Raw genomic sequence first — 27,336 nt, forward strand, 5'->3', positions numbered from 1 at the left:
CTGACAGCTTGGAGCCTGGAGCCTGCTTTGGATTCTGTGTCTACCCCTCTCCTGCCCCTTGGCTGCTTGTGCGCTCTCTCTCTCTCTCAAAAATAAATAAACATTAATAAAAAAAAAAAAGAATACCTACTCCAATCGCTCATTTATGGCCAAGAAGGCTGAAGTCCAACAATTGTGGGAGCTCACACAGCTGTGTCGTAGCTGAGGAAACAGTCTGAATTTGAGTTTCCTCATGCTACCTATATCGTGTTCCTGCTTTGGTTTTTCTTTAAAGATCCCTAATTGTTGAAAAGCCTTTGGTTTCCGGTTAGGCATCTGGATTATGAACATGTGTTCAGGAGTTCAGGACAGATGTGACCAGGGACTGCGTTCAGTCTGAAATGCCCAGGTTAGATACTAATTCTCTGACAGCCATTTGTTTACATTCTTGTTTGTCTCTTCCTCCTAAAAGTGAAGAGAACGGGAGAGGGAGTGGGGAATCTGGTCCCATGGAGAGTCCAGGTAATAAACTTCTCCTTCTTTCTGGCTTTACTCTATGGTAATGCCCTGACGACCCATACCAGTTAATACACTCCCAATGCCTTTCTTCCTTGCGCTTTCTGGGGACTATGTGTTGAGACAACATTTTCTGCAAGCAGGTGTCTCCTACTCTTAACCACTTCCTCCTCAGAGGGGGTCCTTCCTATGCCAGGGCTCCTGGGTGGGGGGGGGGGGTGCCATGAGAGTCTCAGGGGCAGAAGCCGTGGTTTCCAAGGCATGCAGGGGTGCGGGCACCCCCTCGTTAGCAGAGCCCTTCTCTTCTCACCCACCGGCAGGGTTCTTTGCTTTCCTCAACATGCATTGCGTGCTCACCTTTGCCATTAGCACTTGGATACCCACCTCCTCAACCCTATCGCCACTTCTTGGTCACGGGCTAGGATGAAAACTAAATTGTAACTGCTCTAGTCTTCACAACAGCGTGAAGGTCCTGCCTGGTTTGAAAACTACCCGCCTCGAAAGAGAGCCCAGAAAAAAGCAAGTGTCCACAGGTAAGAAAAGGAGAACACTATCAGCCTGCGTTACAGATGGGGACCATCAACGATGATCCCAAGGGGCAGAGAAAGTAATTACTGGCCAACGGTTTGCACAGGAAGCACTCACACAGGCACAGACACCACATCACATACTCTGACATGCGATCGGGTTGCTTGAAACCGGTTGCTTTTTACTCCATTACATAATCTTCCATGGCAGAGAACCCAGGGATTCCTTGTTATGAACGACATGATTTCCCAGGGATAAACAGTAAAGGCTTACTTCCAAAATTTAAGACAAGCGTCTTGCCATTAAAACGCTATACTCGCAGACAAGGGCAAGACAAAACTTTCTTCCTGCAAAGCAGCTAACAAAAGCATTCAAGCCCGGGGCCATCGGTACGCATATTCCACTTTTCAAATGCCTGCCCTTGGGAAATTCTCCTGGTCCTTTTGAGTAACTTATCCATAAAATTCTTTTCCCTTTTCTAGTCATTCGTTAACACCGCTTCAGAAACGGACTGACAGCCCTCCTAAATTAAGTACTGTATACTTCAGGCTAATTTTCTGTTTTTTTTTTATCACGATAGCAGGGGCTGTATCAGCCCCTATTATTTTGTCAGCTTTCTCATTTAGCCAAGCAGCTTCAATTTATTAGCAGTGAGGAGTGTGCATGAATCAATATGTTTCATTGGGCAATGTGTCATTTGTTAATCGGATATTGATGAGATTATTGACGCACAGCTAATTAATCTCAAACCCAGTGCTAGCCTTCATATGTTTCCTTAATTATGTCCTTCCTCCTGGCTTTAGCGCCCAGACGCGGGACTGGAGACAGTGAGTGAGGTAAGCTGTCAGGGGCTCTTTTCACACATTTACAATCCCGTGGCAGTGAAATTATTTTCTTCGTTGTAAATAGGTATCAGAGAGATATTTAATAACATTTGTCAGCAGATTGATATTGATTGGGGTGGACTCGCTTCAAATCCAGCAGCCACAGAATTTTGCCTCAGAAGGAGGCTATTAAAACGAGAAAATGCTTAATTAGTATACAACAATTTCATGAGTCAGTTGTCATCTGCCCTCTGGAATTTCAAAATTGCTCTTCTCTGGACATTGTTTCTATACCCTTGGTTCAATATTTCAGGGAATTTTGTTTTCTTTTTGTTTCCATGTTAACTCTTTGTGGCCACCTTTCTTAGCCACGGACAACATTCGCGTGAATAGAAAACTTGAGGGGGACTTGGGGCGCCTGGGTGGCTCCGTGGGTTAACCGTCCGACTCTTCGTTTCCGCTCAGGTCATCACCTCACGGTTTGTGAGTTCAAGCCCCGAATCGGGCTCTGTGCTGAGAGTGCAAAGCGTCCTTGGGATTCTCTCTCCTTCTCCCTCTCTCACTGCCCCTCCCTGCCTCTCTCCCTCTCTCTCTCTCTCTCTCTCAAAATAAATAGGTAAACTTAAAAAGAATTTTTTTAAAGAAAGAAAATTCAGAGGGACTCAAAACCCTTGTAGTTTTTTAAAATTAATTCAGCCATAATTAAGTAACACAGTTACAATTCTACCACCTGCACGTGCCTACACTTGTCTGTGAATCCCACTTTCTTATCTGATTTAAGTCTTCCCACACTTCTGAGTCACAGTGGAAAGTACAAGCTCTAATCCTGTTCATTGGCTCTCTCACTCTTTACGTGTGACAACCAGTCACCGCCTCAATTTACCCATCTGCAAAATGGGGACCATAAACCTGACGAGTAATTCACAAGATTGTTGTCACAACACATAAAGTAAATACGTGTGAGAACACTTAGGATTTCGACGCTGCCATCCAATTACTCGGCATTACTCGTTTTGGTACAGGTATGTGTTTGCAACTCTCATAAGAGTTCAAACCTGTTTGATTTCAAACCTGTTTGAGACATGCAATAGATATGTGATAATAATAAGGTCTCTTCGTTGCAGCCAAGATAGCAAGTTGGTATCAGGTGTCAGGGGTGGGACACGGGCCCCCTCTCCACCCATGGCTTTCTCATGTCTAACACAAGAGAAGGAATAGCTCACCGCGAAGCTCCTTTAACAAATCAAACACAAGACATCCTTTCCTAGAAATGTGAATCTTAATAAAGAACTCCTATTGAAAGCAATTTTTTTAAATAATTTCAGTATCCTTGTAAGTAAAAGGGTCTTTAAACAATCAGTTTTGAATCCAGAGCTGGTACTCAACACAACGCATAGATTGTCTACTTAGTGCTCCCTCCTTGTGAACATTAGATCAACAGTTTCCTCTTAACAGAAAGAAGGTTGTTGAGTCTAATGGGGAGTAATTTCAATATTACGTGATTTGACAAAAAAAACTTTCATTTTCTCCACAGCGTAAGTATGTATGAGAACCCTGAGATGATTGTTTTTAAAAAGGACAAAAGATGAAGATTAAGAAATAGAAAAAAGAAAACAAGGGAGATGTGACCCAATGAGAACTAATTAGGAAGTTCCCCTTCTTATAGAATTACATGAAGCAGATCTTTCAAAATGTTAATGGTCACACTGATGGCACCAAATTTCATGAATAGCACAACAATAGACTTTATAGTGCAACGTTGGTTCAGAGTGCAACTCTAGAGTCTGTACGTGGAACTAAATGGCTACCGAAACTTGACTTATGTGTTCTCTCCGAGACAGAGCTCAGCATATAGTAGGTGTTCAATGAAGGTTTTTAAAAATCGATCATGCCTATCTGAACATATAGGGAAATATTATTGTTGATAAGAATGTAATGGTCAGCATATTAAAAGCAACTCCAGGATCTTCTTGTACTGTTGGTGGGAATGCAAGCTGCTGCAGCCACTGTGGAAAACAGTGTGGAGGTTCCTCAAAGAACTAAAAATAGAACTACCCTACAACCCAGGAAAAGCACTACTAGGAATTTATCCAAAGGATACAGGAGTGCTGGTTCGTAGGGGCACATGTACCCCAATGTTTATAGCAGCACTTTCAACGATAGCCAAATTACGGAAGGAGCCCAAATGTCCATCAACTGATGAATGGACAAAGAAGATGTGCATATATATATATATATATATGCACACACACAATGGAATATATATATATATATATATGCACATAATGGAATACACACACACACACACACACACACACACACACACACACACTGGAACACTACTCAGTGATGAAAAAGAATGAAATCTTGCCATTTGCAACTACATGTATGGAATTTGGAGGGTATTATGCTAAATGAAATAAGTCAGCCAGAAAATACAGATATCATATGGTTTGAAGTCATAAATGTAATTTGAGAAACTTAACAGAAGACCACAGGGGAAAGGAAGTAAAAATAAGTTATAGAGAGGGAGGCAAACCAATAGAGACTCTCTTCAATACAGAGAACAAACTGGGCATTGAGGAGGGCTCTTGTTGGGACGAGCACCGGGTGTTGCGTGTAAATGATGAATCATGGGAACCTACTCCTGAAGCCAAGACGACACTGCACACACTGTATGTTAGCTAAGTTGACAATAAATTTTTTAAAAAATAAGAATAAATTTTAAAATGTTTTTCAAACAATAAAAAAAAAAACAAAAGCAACTCAGGGATGACTTCAGGCAATTATTGTACTTTATCCCATTCATACAGATCAGGGTGAAGAGAGAGAAATCAGCAATGAAGTGTCCTGAATAGATGTTTAATATCATTGTATTCACTTGGTCTTCCCTGGCACAACACCAATCAGATGGTCTGCCTTTAAATGCTAGTGTTTCCTAAGCTTTTCAAATTTCCTCTCATGGTCTGTTTTTTTTTCCCACCACACACTCCCCAAGAAGGACTTTACCCATAATTCTGGCGTCAAACACCATTCCTGTGGACACTCAAACCTGTATGTCTACACATAACTTGTCTGTGGAACTCCTGACCCATGGTTTCATCTTCCCCTAGAAAAATGTCTGCACAGATGTTCTATACAGAAGCACCCCAAAAGTGAGAAGGCTCACTCATTTTTAACTCCAATCAGTTTCCAATACCTGTCACTTCCACATGTTATCTGTCTCTCAAATCTTCATACTTTCCTCTCTCCTTGGTCAGTTGCCTGCATTATCCCCCATTACCTCCTGCCTACACTACTGGCCACCCCCCTACACTCTCCACTAATCATGCCTCAACCCCCTGCCCAGTGTGGTCTCCCCAGGATGGGCCAAATGTTACTCCTGCACTTAAAACACCCACATGGCTGCCTATTACCCTTAGGATAAAATCCAAATGTCTTAGCTCCTACGCCCTACATGATACTGTGATCAAGCTCATTTCTCATCTTTGAGCTCCAAATGCTTGATCCCTTGAAATCTAATCCACAGTTATGCCAAATGTCTTTCATTTTATTCAGTTCCCTTAGCCTCCAACCATGCTGTTCTACCCAGAATGCTCATCACCTTGACTCAGATACACCTCCTTGTCTTTGCTCTTGAGACCATTTACTGTGTGTTCAGTGATACCGTGTCCATAGCTTCAAATAGACTACGGTGAGAACATTTGCACCATAGAAATTAACAAATGCTACAAGTCAGAGCTTTTTCTTTTCTTGTGGACAGAAGGTGTTGCCCATTTAGTGCAGTGTACCACTGCTTTCACGGATAATGATACCCAGCCAGACCAAATGGCCCCTGTTTACAGTCTACCCAAGTCCCTTGCCTGCCCCTCCAATTAACTCTCCATAGCTTCTCCAAGCTATGATCTCCTCTGCTTAAAATCTTACACTGTTGCTCCCCACCTATATATACAAGACCCCACTCCTTGGCATGGTTCATAAGGCCCTTCAATGACCCAGGCCTGCCTTTCAAGCTTCCTCTCCCACCCTTCCCTGCCACATATCTCAGGTTCTGGCTACTCTCTATCTCTTGCAATTGTGATTTTTTAAACCTCTCCCCCTGTTATTCCTTCATCCTAGATTGTGCTCTCCTACCTTGTATGCTTGGCAGACTCCTGGCCATCATTTTAGACTCTTCAGACATCAAGTCCTTATTGATGTGGCACTTGTCTTCTTCAGGCAGAATGACCATTTCTTTTCACATGTGCCCACCATCATTTCGTGAACACAGTAATCATAACACCTGTAGTATTACTGTATTTGTGGGTTTTCATGTGTCTTCTCCATTTCACTAAGTCCCTCGAGGGCAAAGACAATGTAGCTATCACCAAGACTAGTGAGTTGTCAAAGCAGACATCATCCAAGAACATCCCCATAAATTTAGAGGTGTATAGGTCTTGCCCTCTCCCCACAGCACATCTTTGTGGAGATTAAGTCAGGTTTAAATTACCCACAGGAATCTCAAGGAGAAAATGAAGTCCTAAAATGCAACCTCCATCCTGAGACATGCACACAAAAAGAAAAGTGTACTCCTACTTGCATTGGTTATTCACAATCAAAAATTTATAGACAATTGTATAGGAGCTGCAGGTCGTTTGCTACAATTGTTATCTTTTTCTCTTGTGAGACTGTGGTCTTCAACCCCAGTCAACAGCAGGGTGACCTCTAAACAAATGCAGATCCTTTCACAAAGACCCAATTCACTGTACAGAGGTACTCTTATGGCATCGCGTTGTTTCATTTTCTCCCTCTGCTGATCCTGCCCACTTTATGATTGGCAGATTCTGGTACTCTGAGCTCACTGTCATTCCTAGTACTTCCATTTTAATCTTTTTTTTACATGTATTTATTTTGAGAGAGAGTGTGTGGGAGACGGGCAGAGAGAGAGAGAGAGAGAGAGAATCCCAAGCAGGCTCCATGTTTACAGGACAGAGCCTGACACAGGGCTCAATCCCATGAACCACAAGATCATGACCTGAACCAAAATCAAGAGTTGGCCTCTTAACCAACTAAACCACCCAAGTACCCCATTAATCAAGATGTATAATCAGTCTACTAATTCCCTCCACTAAAAAGAAAAAGAAAAAAGACTATCCCAAGTTTTCCGTCTGTAGTTTCATTGGTCAGTTGGCAGAGAACATAAAACATTAAGAAAACATGTGTTCAAGGAACGTCATCTATTCATTGGGGTTCATCCTAACTCTAGCAAGGACAACAAAGGTTGTCTACCCACAATCTAAACAGAGTGAGAGACTGAACTCAGAGACAAACCAAGCATAGATCTCTTATTTCCAAGACTTTCCCAAACCCCAGTGCAATAATCTCTACAAATGATCTACAAACTCCCCTTCAGACTATTGATCATAGACCTAGAAGCAAGCCCTGTCAACCATTCTCGGCTAACACTACGCAGAAGACACACAGAAAACTGAATAGTTGAGAATTCATGGTAAATCGAGAAATAATAGGTGGTCAAGGTGAATCTATTACAAATCACAAATGACCTTTCCATTTACCGTGATAGAGATGAAATTATGGTCATTTTCATATACTTACATTCAAACACTCAACTAAGTAGAGAGGGATAGAGTTTAAATAACACAGTCAAGCACTGAACCAGGTCCAGATATGCTCATCAAAGACAAAACTCGCCAGTGGTGCTTATGCATCTACGTCATTTCAGTGTTCAAACACGACCACGATATTAAAAAAGTTTTACAGGTTTGGTAGTCTACCTAAAAGCACTAATATGGTATAAAATAAAAAAGAGCAAGAACAGATGTATGGGTATATTAGGAATCTCGTTGGCACCTGTAATACATGGGTTAAGCTGATTAAGAATGGATTAGGTAATTTTTGCAGCCTGAATACCATGTGAAAGACCCCTGGGATGTCTTCTTCATTGAAAAAGGAGGGATGATTTTTTCATGAAACCAACCCTAGACATCAATGTGAGTAAAGGCGAATGAAGAATGGTAAGATGTACTTAGATCAGTACTGTCTACCAGAAGCGAGATGTAAATCACAAATATAACTTTAAATTTTCTAGTGGCCACATTAAATAAAAGTATAAGGAAATAGGTCAAGTAATTTTAGTAAGACATTTCATCTCCCCAATATTTCCAAAGTATTACCATTGCAGCACGGAATAAATACTTAAAAGTAACAAGCTATTTAACATCCTTGTTTCGTACAAAAATCTTCAAAATCAGATATGTGGTTTACACTTCTATCGCATCTTACTTTTCATAGATAATACTTGAACTGTATTTAGATTTCATAAAATTTACAATTGGGGTAGAGTCACATAATCCCTTTGTTCCAAACATACTTAACAATTTCCCAATAACTGAATCGACTACCAAAAAAAGATCATTTTCCTATAGCACTCGAGTCTACGTTAACAAATGTGGTCTGGTTCAGCTCTTTTGGAAGGGCTTATCTAACTGAAATCAAAAGCACATTAATTTAAAATGATATCTGTCAAGTGAAGTAAACCCATCAGTTCTTGTGTCAACTTAGTATTATTAACACTGAATTCAAAAAGATACAAACTGAAAAGCAACTTTAGTCAATATCAACAAAGCATTCCTCAATTTTTTGTAGTTGCTTCAGCCAATTCACACAATGCTGTTGATTACAGCTAAGGTATTCTGCATATTGATTCTTTTGGAAGAAATGTATAAAATCATTATAATTGATCATAAAATAATTATTACTGATTTCAACATAAATTCTTGTACTTGCCTACCAAAGTCACAAATAAGCTTTCTTTTCTTTGGAAAAGAATCAAATTTGGCTCATTTTTAAAAATTATTTATTTATTTTAAGAGAGAGAGAGAGCACAAGTGCACACACATGAGCAAGGGAGGGACAGAGAGAGAGAGGGAGAGAGGGAGAATCCCAAGCAGGCTCTGTGCTGGCAGTACAGAGCCCAACGCAGGGCTCTGTCCCATGAATTGTGAGATCACGACCTGCGCCGAAACCAAGAGTCAGACACTCAGCCAATGAGCCACCCGGGCACCCCACATTTGGCTCATTTTTATGCTGTGCATTTTTGGTGAGAAAATGTACACTGCATTGCTATTTTTGCTATTTTTGCTGAGTATTGAATACACTGAGTGTTCTTGATGTTGGAGCTAACAATGCAGGAAACATTTGTAAAACGCTTCTATGACTCTACCAGTAAGCATTGGAAGAACATAAAAATCATTAAATTTACTGTCTTCCATTTCTTTCGGCATTTCTACATACTAGAGTTAATTCATGACATTTGCATATCTACAGGGAATGATTTTAATAACGATATCCATGCAATTTTTTCATAGAATCTGTTTTGGAAAATCCTGCACAAATATTTTCTTTTTTTTTTATTTTTTTTACATTTATTTATTTTTGATAGAGACAGAGCACAAGTGGGGCAGGGGCAGAGAGAGAAGGAGACACAGAATCCGAAGCAGGCACCGGGTTCCGAGCTGTCAGCACAGAGCCCGACGCGGGGCTCAAACTCACAAACGACAAGATCGTGACCTGAGCCGAAGTGTGACGTTTAACCGATTGAGCCACCCAGGTGCCCCTGCACAAATATTTTCTATGTGTTATACAATGAAACAAAGAAATAAGAGAAACATCAGTCTCTTGTTTTAAAATTCCAACAACACTTGTTTTTTGGTCTAACATTGCTAGAACACTCTCCATCATTATAAAAACGAAACTTTTTATATCCAAGTGAAAGTCTTTGACAGATGTAGCACTCAAAACTATCTGTGTCATCAGTTGGATTTTCTTTAAGCCATGAATTGACAACATTTCTTCAGAAATTTGGAAGTCTTTGAGACAAATTACTCCCAAAGTATTGAAGGGCAGCATCTCCTTCCTCACATCTCATTGAAAGCTTAAAAATAGTACTTACAGATTGTTGTTTAAATTTTGAACAAATTGATCTCTAATATTGTTAACAAGGTCTTATACTTTACAGGCATTTATTTGATAGCTTAACTAAAGATCTTTTACTTTGTATAAGATATTGTTTAGCCTTATGCTCATCATTTTCTAACAAAATTTTTGTAACTAAAATAACACATTCTTTTATCATCTCTCCAGCTAAAAATGGAGAGTTTTCTCTGTGTGTGTGAGAATCCAAGCTGTTTTATAGCTTGCCAATTTTCCAAGCTCAAAGGGTGTTAGAAAACTAAAAATAGTTTTCTGGACATTTAATTTTGCTTTCAGGCACCTAATTTCATCAATTCTTTTTGACCATTGAGCAATTCATCGTGTATTTCACCATGTATTTCATTAGCAATTCACCACGTATTTCAGAAAACAGCCCTTTTACGTTGCCAACTTCATCATCTTAAAAATTTGTTTGCGCAGCAAACAAACCAGCATCTCCAATTTGCTCTGCTGCAGTAAACCGTATTTGCTGTTCCTGGTGAAATTCATGACATCTTCTTCTGACCTCTTTTTTCATCTGCTATTTCAATCTTCTCACATCTCCACTCAATTCTGCATCAGTGGTAGGCCATTGCTTTCCATCTCAAAACGTGCCCATACTTCAATTTTTAATGGTAATATACTTTGTTATGAGATAATTAAATAATAAGTACATCCATGTGATTACCAGTTATGATTTATATGATTTAAACCATTATCACTGTAATTGGTGCTGTCTTCATAAAATATTCAAATAAATACAATGCAACATTACTTAGGTGACTAGGGGGAAAAAAATCAAATTGAATCCATCCATTGACATTGACCAGATTGATCACGTGGTTCTGAGTGATAGTGAAACAACACCTGTGCCCCAAATACTCATTACAGGGCAATACTGAGATCTCACGCAGTTCAGCAGTTGAAGAGAAACGGAGTCCTGCCAAGCAATAGCGCTGTGTTTAGCAGAAAGTATTCTAATCCGCTTCACTTTTTCAAAAATTCAGATTGGGGTGCCTGGGTGGTTCAGTCGGTTAAGCGTCTAACTTTGACTCAGGTCATGATCTCGAGGTTTGTGAGTTCGAGCCCAGTGTTGGGCTCCGTGCTGACAGCTCAGAGTCTGAAGCCTGCTTCGGATTCTTTGTCTCCCTCTCTCTCTGCCCCTCCTCTACTCACACTCTGTCTCTATCTCTCAAAAATAAATAAACAAGTAAATAAATATTAAGCTTGGATGAATTAAAACTAAATACAATTTAAAATTTAGTTTCTCAGTCTCACTAGTTACATTTTAGGTGCAGGATACTCAAAGGTGGCCAGTGGTTGCCATCTTAGCAAGGGCATAGATGATTCACCGTGAGAAGGGGGGTCGGGGGGGAAGAAAGGAGGGAAGGGAAGCTCTTGCTTTAAACACTAGAAGAATTAGGCTAACACAAATTCCTTCACTCATATAATCGTTTAGTGCAGATCTGGTGAAAGTTTAGAATATATGTGAATATCCTATTTCAAGCAACCACAATTTTTCCTTTATCATCAAGTTAAACATAATTGTCAACTGTTTTTGAATTACCTACATAACAGCAGGAGTCAACTAACATTGTAAATTCAGATACTGAACACTGTCAATTTTTTCCACAATTGCATAGAAAGTATAAATTCTAAACTCATACGAAAGGCACTAGATCTTAACATATTATCAGTCAAGGATCATTCTGAATGCCACCAATTGACCCAACGCTTCTGGAAGTTCCCCAGAAAGTCAAAGTACTATGTCCAAAGTGCAAGTCATTATCTCTCCCTCCTCCCAAATCACCCTGTTCCTCCTTGTGGTTCTTTATGAGCAGTGTCCCGCCCACCAACGGATACATATAGGATTCTCAATAAATATTGAATGATTAAATACATGGATTAAATGAATGTAATTGCATTTGTAAGCTGAAGTTCTTAAGCATTTCTACAAATTGGTAAACTCGAATTTTATACAAAGTTTTAAGTATAAATTTTTTTTAATGTGTATTTTTGAGAGAGAGAGCACAAGTGGGGGAGGGGCAGAGAGGGAGACACAGAATCCAAAGCAGGCTCCAGGCTCTGAGCTGCCGGCACAGAACCCAACACGGGGCTCAAACTCACGAACCGCAAGATCATGACCTGAGCCGAAGTCGGACGTTTAACCGACTGAGTCACCCAGGCACCCCCAAAGTTTTAAGTATATACAAAAGCTAAGCTGTCATTTTAAATTAATAATGGAGGGGAAGGGAAAAGACTACAAAAATAAATTCCATAGTAAGCCAAGAAATCTGATATCAACAATTGCTTAGCACACTGTAACGGCCAGCCAATCAGATAGGGTTCTCAAACACCATTATCTTCGAATATATTGCTATGAAAATCAGATCCTCGCTTAGTTTGTACACATAATATTTTACAGCTTTGTTAAAGAATAAGTGAGAAGGCATCCTGATCTCTGTTTTTCAGATAATTTGCAGTGCTTGTTTAAATTTAGCTTAAAGTTCATAAAAAAAGAACTTGATATTATTTTATGGAATTGGTCACTTGATTCATACTGAGAACCTCTTCAATGTGATGCATATAAGATACAAGAAAAAGAAGAAAAGAAGATAGTTTCTTTTGGAAGTAGTGAAATGTCGCCCCCCTTCTTATCTCCTTTCAAGGTAATTAATCAATGCAATCAGTGAAATCAGTATGGGTCAACCTCCATGAAGTGAACCCCAAGCTGCATTTTTTTGGACACATACAAGTTTCAGTGTGCCTTTATTAGATGCTCTCAAAACTTGTGAAGATAAGACAGAGAGAGTTAACCCCATCTGTCTAGGGAAAAATAAGGGCACGAGATTTCAGCTGACTGGCTTAAGAGAGACAAGGATTTATAGAACCCTGGTCTCTCCCCAAACCTAGTACTCTTTCCCCGGGGGGCTCCCTTTATGGCAGAGTCTGCTATTGATAGATTTCACGGCGACAAAAGGAGAACTTCTTTCCCAAAGTAAAGAACCTTGATAACAAAATGTAGACCTAGGGTTGGGGGGGGGGGACTGGAGTTTTTGAGTTGTCTAGAAAGAGAGTGTTAGAAGAGGGTGAAGAGCAGTTCTCAGAGAGAGAAAATCCAAAATTCTATCGCTGGTAGCACCTTAGAACCTTTAATCATTTAACAAAGTCGTGAGGGGAAGAAAAACACGACGTGACCCAAATGAAACCGGTCTCACTTAATGAATTTGGACAAGGCATATTTCCTCAAAGCATTCCATTAACCATGTTTCGTCCCTTCGCTTATGTAAAAATATCATATTATATAAGCGCCTGTGTTTGGACATGTAGATAATTAAAATAGAGGTTTAGTGTCCATTTGGCTTTACAAAGTTATGACATTTCCTATACAAAGTCAGGGGCTTATTTCCTCCCTAATTCATCTGATAACTTGCATTGATGGTAATGTGAGTTGTGTGTTTTAAGATATTATTTGTTTAGCCTAAGGGTAATGTAAATTCTGAAATTTAAAAGCTGCAACTCTAACGATCTGAATAATAACACGCTATCTTTATACGTGGCCAAGTTAATGCCCTGTATACTTTGTTTTCTCTGTACTTTTGACTGGAGCATTAACAACAACAACAACAACAATAACAACAAATTCCAAGGAAGAGACCTCCAGTGAACAATTTTCTACATGCAATGTCTGCAACGGGCACCCCGCGAGCTGTCTCCCCTGCGTCTCCCTGAACCCATCCTGTATACCCACCATTGGAAAGTAGTTTTCTATTTTACATTTTCTTAATTCTAATTAAACAAATCTTAATCTTGACTTTAATGGTTGCAATTATGATACTTCATTATGTTAAATGTTAGTTGCAACATAAGAATAAATTGTAGAAACAGTTTAGCCGCAATGGCATGGAGTCTCACTGTACATTACTCATTAACAAGATGTGGGTAGCAGCAATTAGAACATTTCCTCCTAATGTCCCCATTTATTGAGTCACAGCGGCAAGCTCCCTTTTCACAACACACACTGATTGACGAGAGCAGCTTTTATACTCATGGAAAACAGGCACTACAACCTGCTGTGTGTCTCCAACTCACATCGATGAAAGTGCACATTAGCTCTTAGCCTCACAGGCCGGAGTTCTTGAAGGTCAAAATAGCCATCAGCATCACTGTAGGGTATAAAAATCATTTCACAAACTGTGAACAAAAACAACACAACTTGCTTTGCAGTTTGATTATTGTTTATAGATACAGCAAGCCAGAATTAAAGCATAGCCTTGGGGCAGCATAATTATTTACAGCTGAAGACTCATATCATTATTAGCGTTCTCCTAATTGCTTGAAGTTATATCAATGTTAGTTGATTTAACACATTTTTTATAACATGCATGGAAATTGTTTCCTCTGCATATGGAGTGTCAGTTTAACTGGTAGATGGTTTCTTAATTTATCAAGGTTTTTTTTTCTTCTTCTTCTTCTTCTTCTTCTAATTGTTCATTTTTCTTTGAGGGAAGATTTCCCCTTACCCATAACAGGGAAACAAGTCGAAGCTGAGTTTCAATTTATCTACTGTATCTTCATGCTACCAACACTACAATGGTTTTATTTCATTTTCATTAAAAATTGAATCCATAAAGCCACAACAACATCTTCAATTACGAAGTGACTCAAACTTTCTTCCAGGTGGTTTGTACTCGTCCTTTTTTCCCCCGGGTACCTAACCTGAAACTTGGTTCAACATGAAGAGTGAAGCCATGTGGTTAATAGAAGTCTTTAATAATACTGAAGTCATGAAATTTTTCATACATGGTAAAAATCTCAACATCTAGATCCATCGGTCAAGCTTTCACAGCATGCGGAAGGAAACTAAAGCTAACTGTGTAGTGATAACATAGATTGAAACCTGCAGTAATAGTAGAAGGAGAAAAAGAAAAGAGAAACATTTAGGAATATGGTGGTAGGTGGAGTTGGGCATTTGTAGGGATTAAGATGAATTCCTATTCTTTTTTTAGGGTGTTCTTGACCAGGATATGGTCCTTCTCTTTCGCTATTGTAAGTATATTTTCCACCTATAGGTGGCGACACTTGCACTGTCTCCTATCGAAGTGTCCCCTGATTGTGTCTAGGAACAAATGGACTCCTACAAGATATAGACCACGGTGTCAAAGGCTCTCAAAGCTAGAAAAGATCTTAGCAACCAAGTGGTCAATTACTCCAACATCAAGCCAAGAGTTGGCTAAATACCCAAAATCACATGGCCTGTTAGTGGCAGAGCTGGGAAGATAAAGAAGAAACTAGGCCCAGAAATAATAAACTGGAACACAGTATAAATATAAAATGATAAGTCCTTAAGAACGACATTTGCCCAGTATCATATAGAGCCTTATTTTCAGCAACCAGAATAGTCCCATTAAGTGATATATGTTAAAGCCCAAATTCCAGCTTTCATTTTGTTTTTTGGTTTTTTCTGGCTTCACGATTAATGGCCCTCCACAATATTATGATAAAAGAGCTCAGGTCTTTTATTTGAGCAAATGTAAATGTTTATGAAAATGGCTCCCAAAGGGAAATATCAATTTAATGGCTAATGTATGTTTTTACAACATTGATCACCACTTGCAAATATGAAACTACTTGAGACTATCCGAGAAGATTGCTCATGGAGCTTACTGTGTGAAAGTATGTGAAAGCAAATACCAAAGACTTTGATTCTGGGTCATGACAGTTACCCAGAGATCTTATGACACTGATGCTGTGATTGTTAACCTGCTAAAAGTTACCACATTACTTAACACTTGTGATCTTATCTAAGAGACATATGGTAGAAATAGTTCCAAAGATTTCTCAGGACGATTTGGTTTTAGCCAAGGGAATATTATTTAACAATTCGCTGTATTTTATGGGCCTTTAGCAAAACTGTCGCAGTTGCCTGGACGGAACAGAAAAGTCTAAAATGGTATTTTAGATTAATCCAATTTAGATTTTCTCTAGAGCGACCCTAGTGGATTGCTTCTGGAGTCTGAAGTTGCCTCAGTCCCAAATGCCCCGTAAACACGATACAGTGGACGTGGGAAGAAGGTGAGACGTGGCCAATGGTTTATAAAACCCATCATTGCTGATATGTGATGGTGGAACCATCTGAGATGTAGCAAAGATTTTCCTCCTACAGACAAAATTGAGCTCGAACGGGGAAGATCAGGTCAGGCATGGACAGGCCATTTTATATGGATTTTTAAAAAGTATATCTTGATACCTAATTTTACTTTTTTACATTCTCTCTTGGTTTATTTTGTCTATATTTAGGAAAATGTAAAATAATCAAAATTAATTCAACGAAGCAATAAATACAAGCACGAAGGCAAATGAAACGGCTTTTTAATTAGTACTCTCACTAGAATGCCACATTATTCTCTTCTCAGAGATGTCTCATTTTATAAAACACGAGTGCACTTGACATAGGGGGGAAAAAGTGTCTTTCAGTCCATTGCCTGGAATCAAATTCCTTAAGACTCATAAGATAACTCTTTACTTTTTCAACTGTGTCGCAACAGCTCTCATCAAATAGGGGTGGCAATGAAGCACAGTCTGTAGCTCACGCTAACGTAAGAGATCTACCTCTTTTTCCTTCCCTTTTGCCTGTCGGTCCGTCTCTTCTGGTCTCAAGGGCTCCCTTTGGAAGGACCAGGGCCCCAGCACAGAGGGGTGAGGGAGGGGGAGGGCAGCAGGGTGGGAACAAGTCCCAGAATCTCATAGGTTACAACATATGCTGGGCAGATAACATCTGCAGATAATGACAGGGCAGGGGTGAAGGGTAGAAAGGCCAAGCCATGCAAGAGTGATGAAGCACGGGGGAGAAAAGGGGAAGCTGTTGCAAGAGTTCTGCAGCATGCGCTATTTCCCATTGAATCATTAATTTGCAGCCCCCTCATTTAACCTGTTCAGCGCAGAGCGGCCTTGTGTCTCCAACAAGTGGAGATTGTTGAACTTTTTTTTTTTAACTTGCCGGGTTGAGGGGGGAAGGGGGAGACACTGATCGCAACGACATCGGATGTTTGAGCAATTTGATATGTGATGACTAACACATCTACTACTTTTAACAGTTTTTGCTTTCCTCTCCCTAACGAGCTGCGTGGCACTGAAGTGAGAGAGCTAATACAGTAAATGGAAAAACCACTGTCAGTAGGAACCAGATTAGTCAACCCTTACAGCAAAAGTGAATTTCAGATCACAGCGCAAGCATGACGACTCTGATCACAGCCTAGTGTTTATGTATACAGAGGAACAACGAAGTGGCCTGGCAATTACTGGAAATACATTCCTCAAGCTTTCAGATGATGCCAAGCTTAAAATTGTGGTCAACTCATGTGGGAGAAGCAAGATCAACTCGGAATTCATCGCGGCAATTGTAATTAAATCGCATATTTTCTCTCTCTCTCTCTCTCTCTCTCTCTCTCTCTCTCTCTCTCTCTCCGTGCTAAGTGCACGGCTATTTAAACCACTGTGAACATGTCAGACCATATGACTGGAATTCTCTTAGGTAGAATCTTTTCGTTTCGTGCCGTAGAATCAAGCCACGAAGCGGAAACAATGGCATACCGTCCTGACTTTGTGTAAACCCACGACCATCTGTCCAGAGATGTTATTTGTTGCTTACAATGTTTGTAAACCTACAGTTTATACAAGTAAGAGAGCAGGACTCATAAACAAAAAAGGAAAAAAGTTAACTTCGTTAGTAACAATTGCCAGATGTGATTGTAAGATGCAAACAGCTACCTTTTCACCTAATAACTTTAAAACACTTAATGATTATGCCCGGTGCCCACACTGTTGTGAAAAATCACCACATGGCATTTTAATAACAATAACAAGCCTTAGGATGATCTGATCTGCCTGATTTCATATCCTACCAGTTGAGTAACCTTGGCCAGGTCACTTAACCTCACTGCACCAGTTCCCTCAATGGAAAATGAGAGCAATGATTCCGTCAGCTTCACTGGGCCTTTGTGAGGATGAAATCTTAAAATGCAGGCAAAGAATTTAGGGGCGCCTGGGTGGCTCAGTCGGTTAAGCGTCTGACTTCAGCTCAGGTAATGATCTCACAGTTGGTTAGTTCGAGCCCCAAATCGGCCTCTGTGCTGATAGCTCGAAGCCTGGAGCCTGCTTCGAATTCTGTGCCTCCCTCTCTCCCTGCTCTTCCCCAGCTCATGCTCTCTCTCTCCTTCAAAAATAAATAAAAACATTAAAAAAGATTAAAAAAATACTGTGGCTGCATCTTACAGGCATCACCTCACTGAATTCTCCACCACAGCTCATCCTATGTTAAGACTGCAGCCATGTCAAAATGTGTCTCTGGCTATAAACAAAGAATGGAAGAAAAGTCACGTGATTAAAATGAGTCAAGGTTAAATCACGAGACAATGATATTTTTCTCTTTTAAAAAATTACATTATTATATTGTTGACAAAGGGGAATAAAGTTGTATATGCAATTCTTATTGCTAAACAGGGTTTACTATATGACTTTTATTCCCTGACAGACTTTTTAAAGAAGGGAAATAAATAGGTTTAGAGGGAAGAGCATAAGACAACAAATAGCATGGGCAGCACCTTAAGCAACCTCCCTGACAATAAAAAACAAAAACAAAAACCTCAAAACATTCCACCCGTTAAGACTTGATCTGGTTAAAAATATGCACATTTTCAGGAGCAAATACCCATTGGTGGATATTTCCTATTAGTCGTTCACAGTGAGCTGAATCTGCTAGATTTACAGCTAGATTTAATCTGCTAGATTAACAGCGTGCTGAAATCAAAGGTAATCTGTTGATACCATTTTTGATCAAAGAATAAAAAAGGAATTTGTAAGAGATCCCCAGGCCTTGAAAGATAGTAAGCTTGTTTTAAAAAATTAAAAGTTGGGGCGCCTGAGTGGCTAAAGTGTCCAACTTCAGCTCAGGTCACGATCTCACGGTTTGTGAGTTCAAGCCCCGTGACAGGCTCTGTGCTGACAGCTCGGAGCCTGGAGCCTGCTTTGGATTTAGTGTCTGCCCCTCCCCTCCACTCGCACTCTATCTCTCTCTCTCTCTCTCAAAAAAAAAATGAACTTTTTTTTTTTTTTAAGTGACAGGGGTGTCAGTTAAGCATCCAGTTCTTGATTTCAGCTCAGGTCATGATCTTACTCAGGACTTCGAGTCCCGCATCGGTCTCTGTGCTGACAGTGCAGAGCCTGCTTGAGATTCTGTGTCTCCTCTCTCTCTGCCCTTCCCCTGCTTGCACTCTCTCTCTCAAAATAAATAAATATACGTTTTTTTTATAAAGTAAGGAATTTTGGACAGCCAGCAGTTTCTGTGAGTGTCATGTTGTTTGAATGCATCATTACATACACGTGTACCTCTTACCACAAAAAAATAGAAATAAACAAATGCTTCTATTCTTATGTGACCCTGCAATAGTCATCCTCCAATTATTAACACTTCTTCATATCACACGCTTTTTGTGGATTTCCCTAAAAATATTTCCTCAAGAGTGCTGAGGATCTCCTTTATCAGGGAGTATTAAGGGGGATTAGAAAGACAATCAGTAACATGGTCCCTGACCCCAGGGTCAGACATACTTAGGTGTTCCAGAAGTTCTGCAGATGAATCATAGTAAAGTCTAACGTAACACGTTCTAATCTCTTATCCTGCCATATAACCTTGAATACGCAGTATTCCTGTTTTGTGTTATCATCAAACTCAGTCAAGGCTAATTAATCTTTTTCCACTTGTTACGCTTTAAAGCTTCCTGAGTTATCGGTGGCTGATCTTTCTAAACTGGTGTCCACATTTAAAGAAAAGCAAAAGATTTTTACAAGAGCTATGGAGATTTCGGATTATGGGAAATCTCCGTAAGTAATGTTCCCGAAGTAATGAACTCTACCCTTGAGAAATATGAATAGATTCTTATTAACAAATACACACCAGTGGAAATTAACACTGGAGAGGGACACTCACAAACCCGGCCCAAAGGAGGCTGCTTATGTTTAATCGTGAGAGTGAAAGATAAAGGTCGCCTCTCTGAACCGACGTGTATTTTTTTTTACTTAGGCATTTCCTGTCAGTGCATTTGATTTCCAAAAGTTTCCTCCCCCTCCCCTCTGATATACATAGAGATTTAGCTGTCTGTGGTAATAAATATCATCTCTGTCATCCACGGCTATCAATAGTCATAGAAATTTCTGTTTTCATCTCATGTGGTTGTGATGAGCTTTCATATTTAGCTCCAAGCACACACTTCTCTTTTAAGCTAGATTCAAATGCTGTAAGACAATAATAACCATTAACTATTACTTTAACAGTATCTGAGACATAGCGATTAGCCCTCTAGCTTACTAGCGATCAAAAAGTGCATCATCCAAGACAATGCTTTTCATCTTCCTTCCATATCCCACCACTGTGCTCAGCTCCGCCGAATGTATAGATCGTGTCACCCGAGTGCCACCTGTCCAGCCACAAAACTGCAATGTTTGGGGTTCACCACCGTCTCGTACGGGGACAGCCATGTACCTCGTGCATGATTTTTTTTTAAATTCTCAGCCCTTTTATATCCATCGGTCCTTTGCTGTTGTCTGTACTTTGTAGCGAACTGGCACTCATCCCAGGAGGAGCGGCTGAATTTCTACCTGCCACTTTCTCTGGGCGTCTCTTCTGGGTCTGCTGACTAGCCCCCCGGGGGTGGGGGCTGGGTACCTCTGTGCCCGGAGCCCTCTGCCAGCTTCGATATCAGCCCGTCCCGCAGAGTTAAGGGGACAGGACCTCGCTCCATCTGGTCCCATATCTCTAGCACAGTAACTGCCTCTCGGTAAATGTGAATTTTTCATTGAGTTACTCAATGACTCAATGAAAGGGAAAAAAAACCTCGACCTGCGAACTAGATCTCCGGCATCCCCCCAAAATCACGGCGGAAGCGGCTTTCAGGGCCAGCCGGTGTGCGTGATTGCAGTACTGGAAGCATGGGCTTAGTACTTGTGCCCGAAGGAGGCGGTGCGCCCGAAAACTGGATTTGGGGTAGAGCGGAGTCTCGTGCGGGTGACAAGCAGCACGCGTCACGTGGTGCCACTTGCAGAACACGCTCACCAACGTGGTGTGCGTTCTCTGCGTCTCTTATTCCGTCGAAGCATTTGATCACATCGCCATATCCCCTTGCAAGCTTTTCCCAAGCTGCACTTAGCACCTGGCGCCGTCCACAGGCCCCACTTAGTCCTAAATTCTCTTGCTGCCATCATTCAAACAGCTTCTGAAGCCTGATTTCCTCCACGAAGCTTCTGACTAATTGGAAAAGAGGTAGCAATTTCCCCTGAGGAACAGCCCCCCCCCCCCCCCCCCCCCCTGCACAGGACTTTCTGCCAAAGGCCTGATTTCCTCTGGACTCTGACTCACTGAAAACTTGTGCTGCACACAGAGCTTTCTGTCTGAAAAGCTAGGTTCAGAGAATACAGAGGACTTTGAACAATCCCTTCCCCCCGCACCCCCACCCCAGCCCCCAGACCGCTAGGGCCTTCAGAGCTGCTTGCTTTAAGTGAAAACGACACGCTAAACATTTCAAACTGCAAATTCTTCCTTTGGTTTAGGTTCACCTAGAGTCAATGGTTCGATAACAGAGACAGTTTTTAAACTTTTTTCAACGTTTATTTGTTTTTGAGAAACAGAGTGAGACAGAGCACGAGCGGGGGAGGGGCAGAGAGAGAGAGAGAGAGAGAGACACTGAATCCGAAATCCGAAGCAGGCTCCGGGCTCTGAGCTGTCAGTGCAGAGCCCGATTCGGGGCTCGAACCCACAAACCGTGAGATCATGACCTGAGCCGAAGTTGGACGCTTAACTGGCCGAGCCACCCAGGCGCCCCAACAGACAGTTTTTAAAATGAAATACTTTTGGAGCATCTGGGTGACTCAGTCAGTTAAGTGTCTGACTCTTGATTTTGGCTCCGGTCATGATCTCACCTTTCGTGAGTTCGAGCCTGAGGTGGGGCTCTTCTCTGATGGTGCAGAGCCCTCTTAGGATTCTCCTACTCTCTCCCTCTCAGCCCCTTCCCTGCTCATGCTGTCTCTCTCTGTCTCTCAAAATAAATAAACTTTAAAAAAAAATGAAGTACTTTTGATGATCTCGCCTGATATTACTTCGATAAAGCACGATTGATAGCTGACACTCTTCTTGGTCCCATCGTCTAATGCTGTTAATTCATAAGGAACGAGAAGGTCTAGGACATGAGACGTTAGTCTTACACTAAAATGTGAAGTTCCGTTGTCTCGTGAATGTGCACTTCTGACTCACATTGTACAAGCGAGGAGACTATGACAGCTAATCCAGATCAAAAATGTCCCATTTGATTGCACGGTAGATCCCAGACAGAAAGCCGATAGCTCTCTCCAGCTTTTAGACTTTCAACTTGGGCACAACGTCTCACCTCAAAGAAGTATATTAGGAGTAAATGTGTGAGGAAGAATTTGCATAGGTCGTGTAATGTTTCCTTCGTTTCCTTTGATTTGTGAAGCTGGAATCACTCAGCATCAAAACAGCCATCAAGACGCTAAAGTTGGAAGGCATTTTGTCTGTTCAAAATACAACTGGATCCATAAAAAGACCGACATCGTGGATTTCAATGTCTTTTCAACACCTTTCCCGAGGACACACCTTTTTTTTTTTTAACAAGATGCCATTATTCTGCACATCTACAAATCCAAGCCACTGACATGCATTGATACTCTGTGTGAACGCTTCTTTGATCCTCTGCAAAATGTTATAGTAACCGAAAAGCAAAAGCAAAAATGAACGGAGGGAAGCCCTGAGGAGCACTGTTTTATAAATCAGGATTTCCATGCAATTTATAGACGAGTCCCACTGAATACCATGTTAGAATATGAATGCGTATCAACAGAAGTACCATAACTCATGATGTTTATGTATAAAACGTGCCGCAGAAATCATTTATCTACCTGTAACATATTGATATCTCCTACCTACTTGGACGCATTGAGGCACAGACTCCTTTCGTTTAAGGTACCCCTTGATCATATGCTGCATGCCATTTTTATTGTTGTATTTCAGGCCACCAGATGAGTACAATGAAGTCTATTAGTACAAACAAGTTCTACAACTTCTAGAAGAATCAAAGCATCAGGCAACGAGCAGTTACTGGCATTTGACATCATTCGATTCTAAAAATTAAGTGTCTATCCTTCATTAAATGCTTGGTTAGATTTAGTGGGTTTTCTCTGTGTCTTGTGTCAGCCATGGTAACTTTGAAAATATATATCTGCTTTATTGAGATACATTTCACATACGGTACAAATCGCCCATGTTAAACTGTACTATTCAGTAGATTTTAGAGTACCCACAGACTTGCACACAGCCAGGATGGCATTTCATTTGGCTATTTTTAGAGATTGGTAAAGTCGGTGTCGGGATAAACTGAAATTTTAGGGAATTCATTTAAACCATGTTAAGGTTTAACTATATGTGGCAACCTTTTTGCTCCTCTTTTCCTGGTTGACGAAAACCATATTATGAAGTGAAGAAGAATTAGCACATCCGGTTATATGAATAATTGCTAACATTTAAAGAGCATAGACTCTTTGGCACGAGCAATGTTAAGTGTTTTGCATGCATTATCTCATTGCATCATCGGGACAACCCTATGAGGTAAATACTATTATTATCCCCATTTTAGAGATAAGACAACCAAGACTTAGGATGGTCACGTTGCTTGTCCAAGGTGAGCTAGAAGGAGGTGGAAACCGAACTCCTCACGTTTGTATTATCTTAACCTACCGAGCCCATACCTCTTTCTCCACATTCTGCTGCCTTTACTGTTGCCAATTAAGAATCTCCACAAAGCACAATGATAAGCTTGCTCATCCAATGCACCACAGAATTATTTAATACATCAGAAGCAAAGACGTGCATTGTGGTGTTTATAAGTACAAGCCCTAGTATCTGGCTTCAAAAAGTATGGTTTTACCAGTTACTAGCTCTGTGACTTTCAGACAAGTTACCAACTACTAAGTTACTCCGTGTCTTCATTTCCTCGTTTGTAAAATGGAATATTAGTATTGATATTAGACTAACATAGTTAGAGATCAGCACATCAGAGGTGCTCCATACATCATTTACCTTTTACCTAGTTGACAAAGGCCTACCTTGTTCGCAGAAGAAAGGATAACATGTCCAGATGAAATCGTATCATCTGGTTTTGCCAAAGAATGTGATAACTTCTGGGAACCAGGACCCAGCTACTCTTTCTCTATTTGAAATATGACGCAAGCTGGGGTGCCTGGGTGGCTCAGTCGGTTAAGCATCCAACTTGGGCTCAGGTCATGATCACACGGTTCGCAAGTTCGAGCTCTGCATCGGGCTCTTCCCTGTCAGCACAAAACTTGCTTCAGATGCCCTGTCCCTCTCTCCCTCTCTCTCTCTCTATGCCCCTCCCCCACCTTCTCTCTTTCTCTCTCTCTCCCCCTCTCTCCCTCTCAAAAATATATAAAAACACTAAAAATTTTTTAAAAAATTAAAAATTAAAAATATACGATGCAAGCTGTAGAAACATTAAAATTATTCTAGTAATGTTCCAAGGGCAGTTGTAATGATTAATATTTTGAATTCTAAAGCAGTGGCTCCTCTTATCCTTCTGGAGGTTAAGGCTCCGTTAAGGCTCTGATGAAAGCTGTTATGAACTTCTTTCAGAAAAATTCAAATGTGCACATACAGGTAAGTTTTTGCATATAATTGCAGGGGTCGAGGGATCCCAGAGGCTCATTCCCCACAAAAGAGCCCCTGCCTCTGAGGGAAATGATTGAAATCTACCTTCTGTGCCTTTGCCAACCAAGGGGAAGATCTTGAAAAAGCTTTACAGCATCTCCAAATTAAATATTCTTCCTTTCCCCTTAAAATAAAAGGATTTGAGCAACTGATCTCTAAAATTCCTTTTAAGTCTAATTCCGTAATTCTAACTTCTGAATGACATAACAACTTCAGTTAACCAACCAATTTCGGTAATTTATTATTCTTCTCCCTGGGTTTCTTAATTAATATTGATCTCGCTTTACTTAGTGCTGCCAATTCTGGAGGAAATGGAAAATTACCTTAATCTTTATAGGCATCTTCGAGATTTTGAATTTCTAATTTGCTGCCCAATTTCATCCAAGTTTGTATAAGTGAAATTAACATATTTATGTACTCTATCAGTTATTTGGTTATTGATACACAAATCATGATCTGAGCCGTCTACAAGTAGATTATATGGATAGTAATTCAATTCTTCCCGAAAAATCCTCATTACTTTGAGGGTGCTGGTCGTCTAGAACCCCAAACATCAGTTATCAGCCCAGTACTTGACTATTAATATACTTTGTGGATCACTAAGTGTTAAATGTAGTTATTCTAATAATAATAATACTCTCCACATTTTTAGAATCCTGTGTGTCCACAAATTCCCCTCATGTACATCAGCTCAATTATCATGACCACTGTTTTCTTTTTCTTTCTCTTTTGGAATAAATTTGGATTTTCAGAAAAGTCACCAAGATAGCACAGAGAATCCCCATAGACCCTTCACCCGGCTCCCTGTAGAGGTTAATATCTTTTGAAGAGTATGGATTAGGCAGTTTATAGAATGACCCTTAATTTGTGTTCCATGTCAAGACTAGGGTTATGGTTTGGTGGGGAAGAACACCAGAGTGAAGTGCCCGACTCATGACATAATCTCACTGGGTATATACTATTGACGTTACTTATCATTGGTAATGTTGGCCTTGATCACTTGGTTAAGCTCATATTTGCCGCTTTTCTGCACAATACGGGTACAAATTTCCCTTTTCCTTACGCTTCACTGGAAGCAAGTCATTAAATACAGTCCATCTCCAAAGGGAGAAAAATTAAGCTCTAACTCCTGGAGAAGGGGTGTATCTTCATTCGGTATTTGGAACTTTCGCAGACAACCACTTTTCAAAGCACATACAAGGGGTACGTGTGTGGCTCAGGTGGTTGAGCGAGCAACTCTTGATATCGGCTCGGGTCACAATCTCACGGTTCATGAGACTGAGCACCACATCAGGCTCTGTGCTGTCAGTGCAGAATGGGCTTCTCTCTCTCTCTCTCTCTCTCTCTCTCTCTGTCTCTGCCCTTCTCTCTCTCTAAATAAATAAGTAAAACTTTAAAGTTAATTAACGAATTAATTAATCAAAATATAAATGTCATACAACGGTTTCCCTTTGTTTAGCTGAGGACTGGGCTCACACTGACCAATCACACAGCTAGTAGAGCTAGCTTGCAGAACCAGCTTTTCTAATTCCAAGCCTGTCCATTTTTCCATGACACCATAGCATCTCTATGTAAGCAAAGGTTTGTCCCGTGTTTTAGTGGGAGTCCAGCAATACGCACTTAAGCTCTATTTTGTTTTGTTTTGCAACTTACATACCTCTTAGTTGATATCACTTGAGTGCAGCCAAAAGAGTCAATGTGGTTTCCAAAATCTGCTGCCGTGTGAATGGTGTGATCCGGAAGATCCTGGTTTCGTCTGCATCCACTCTCTTTTCGTTCTAAGTACTAGTCAGTCTGCTGTGTTCGCAAATAGATCTTTTTCCACTCCACGGCTATTCAATTAATCAAAATAGGCACTTCCTCTTCCTATAAGGTTAATAAAAGGCAAAGTCAACAATTCTAGACCCTGCCTCAGATAAAATCAAGATTTGTTGTCCTCAGACTCAGTTGGCAACCTACTAAAATAAATATCCATCGAAACAGACTTCCAGAACTCCGCAGAGTGATCTGGATTATCTAAGCAATCCAGACAAACGTATGCATCAAGGTCCTTACCTGCCCGGCGTCAGCAACATTCTACACATCGCTTTGGTTGCAGACATCAGGCTTCACAGAGCTGTCAGCTGGTAATGATTTTCAGTCCCAGCACAGGGAAGCCAAATTGTAACAGGTGACACAAAGGGGAAAGATTCTGTATCGGATTACTAATTCCCAAGAGCTACCCCAGGTCACTGGACTTCCCACGTGTGAAATTCAGGAATTTAGAGACATTTTAAAATTAGCATTTCTTCTGGCGCAATTACTTGTCTTATCAGTCATTCAAGTTTAATAAGCACACCTCGGCTTGCAGTGATTCACTAAGCCCGTGGGAGAGTTAATCCAGAGTGACAGGGTCCCCGCCCACCGGGCACTCACATTCTAACACAAAGACAACAGACCCACACCGAAATGGGAGACATTCCATCCGAACACGAAAAGGAGGGTTTGTTTTATGTCGGTTGTGTTTTGGGGCTCTTAGCTTTTATTGTCTACTTTTGAGGTGTGTGTGTGTGTGTGTGTGTGTGTGTGAAGAATGAGAAGCAAATCACAAACACTAAGGGTTTAAGGAACCAGGGGAAGGAAGCAGAGTTTGCTGGTTATTAATTTAAGGTTCCAATATTACATGTAATACACTCTCTCAGGTGTTGCTGTGCCTAACAGCAGAAATACGGAGATTTGCAAAAATGGAAG

General features: G+C 40.6%; 1 long non-coding RNA gene across 1 annotated transcript in view; it reads right to left on the reverse strand.

Moving 5' to 3' along the window:
* The window catches only part of LOC128315682 (uncharacterized), a 43,675-nt gene extending 16,542 nt beyond the window's left edge, over positions 1-27,133 (reverse strand). Inside the window, exons 1-2 of the long non-coding RNA XR_008298713.1 lie at positions 26,662-27,133; positions 26,264-26,472 (exon numbers count right to left, since the gene is read on the reverse strand). This is a non-coding gene — a long non-coding RNA (uncharacterized LOC128315682). The remainder of the gene's footprint in view (positions 1-26,263; positions 26,473-26,661) is intronic.
* Between the last annotated feature and the right edge of the window lie 203 nt (positions 27,134-27,336).

The sequence above is a fragment of the Acinonyx jubatus genome, chromosome B2 (assembly GCF_027475565.1).
Source record: "Acinonyx jubatus isolate Ajub_Pintada_27869175 chromosome B2, VMU_Ajub_asm_v1.0, whole genome shotgun sequence".
Classification (NCBI taxonomy): Eukaryota; Metazoa; Chordata; class Mammalia; order Carnivora; family Felidae; genus Acinonyx; species Acinonyx jubatus.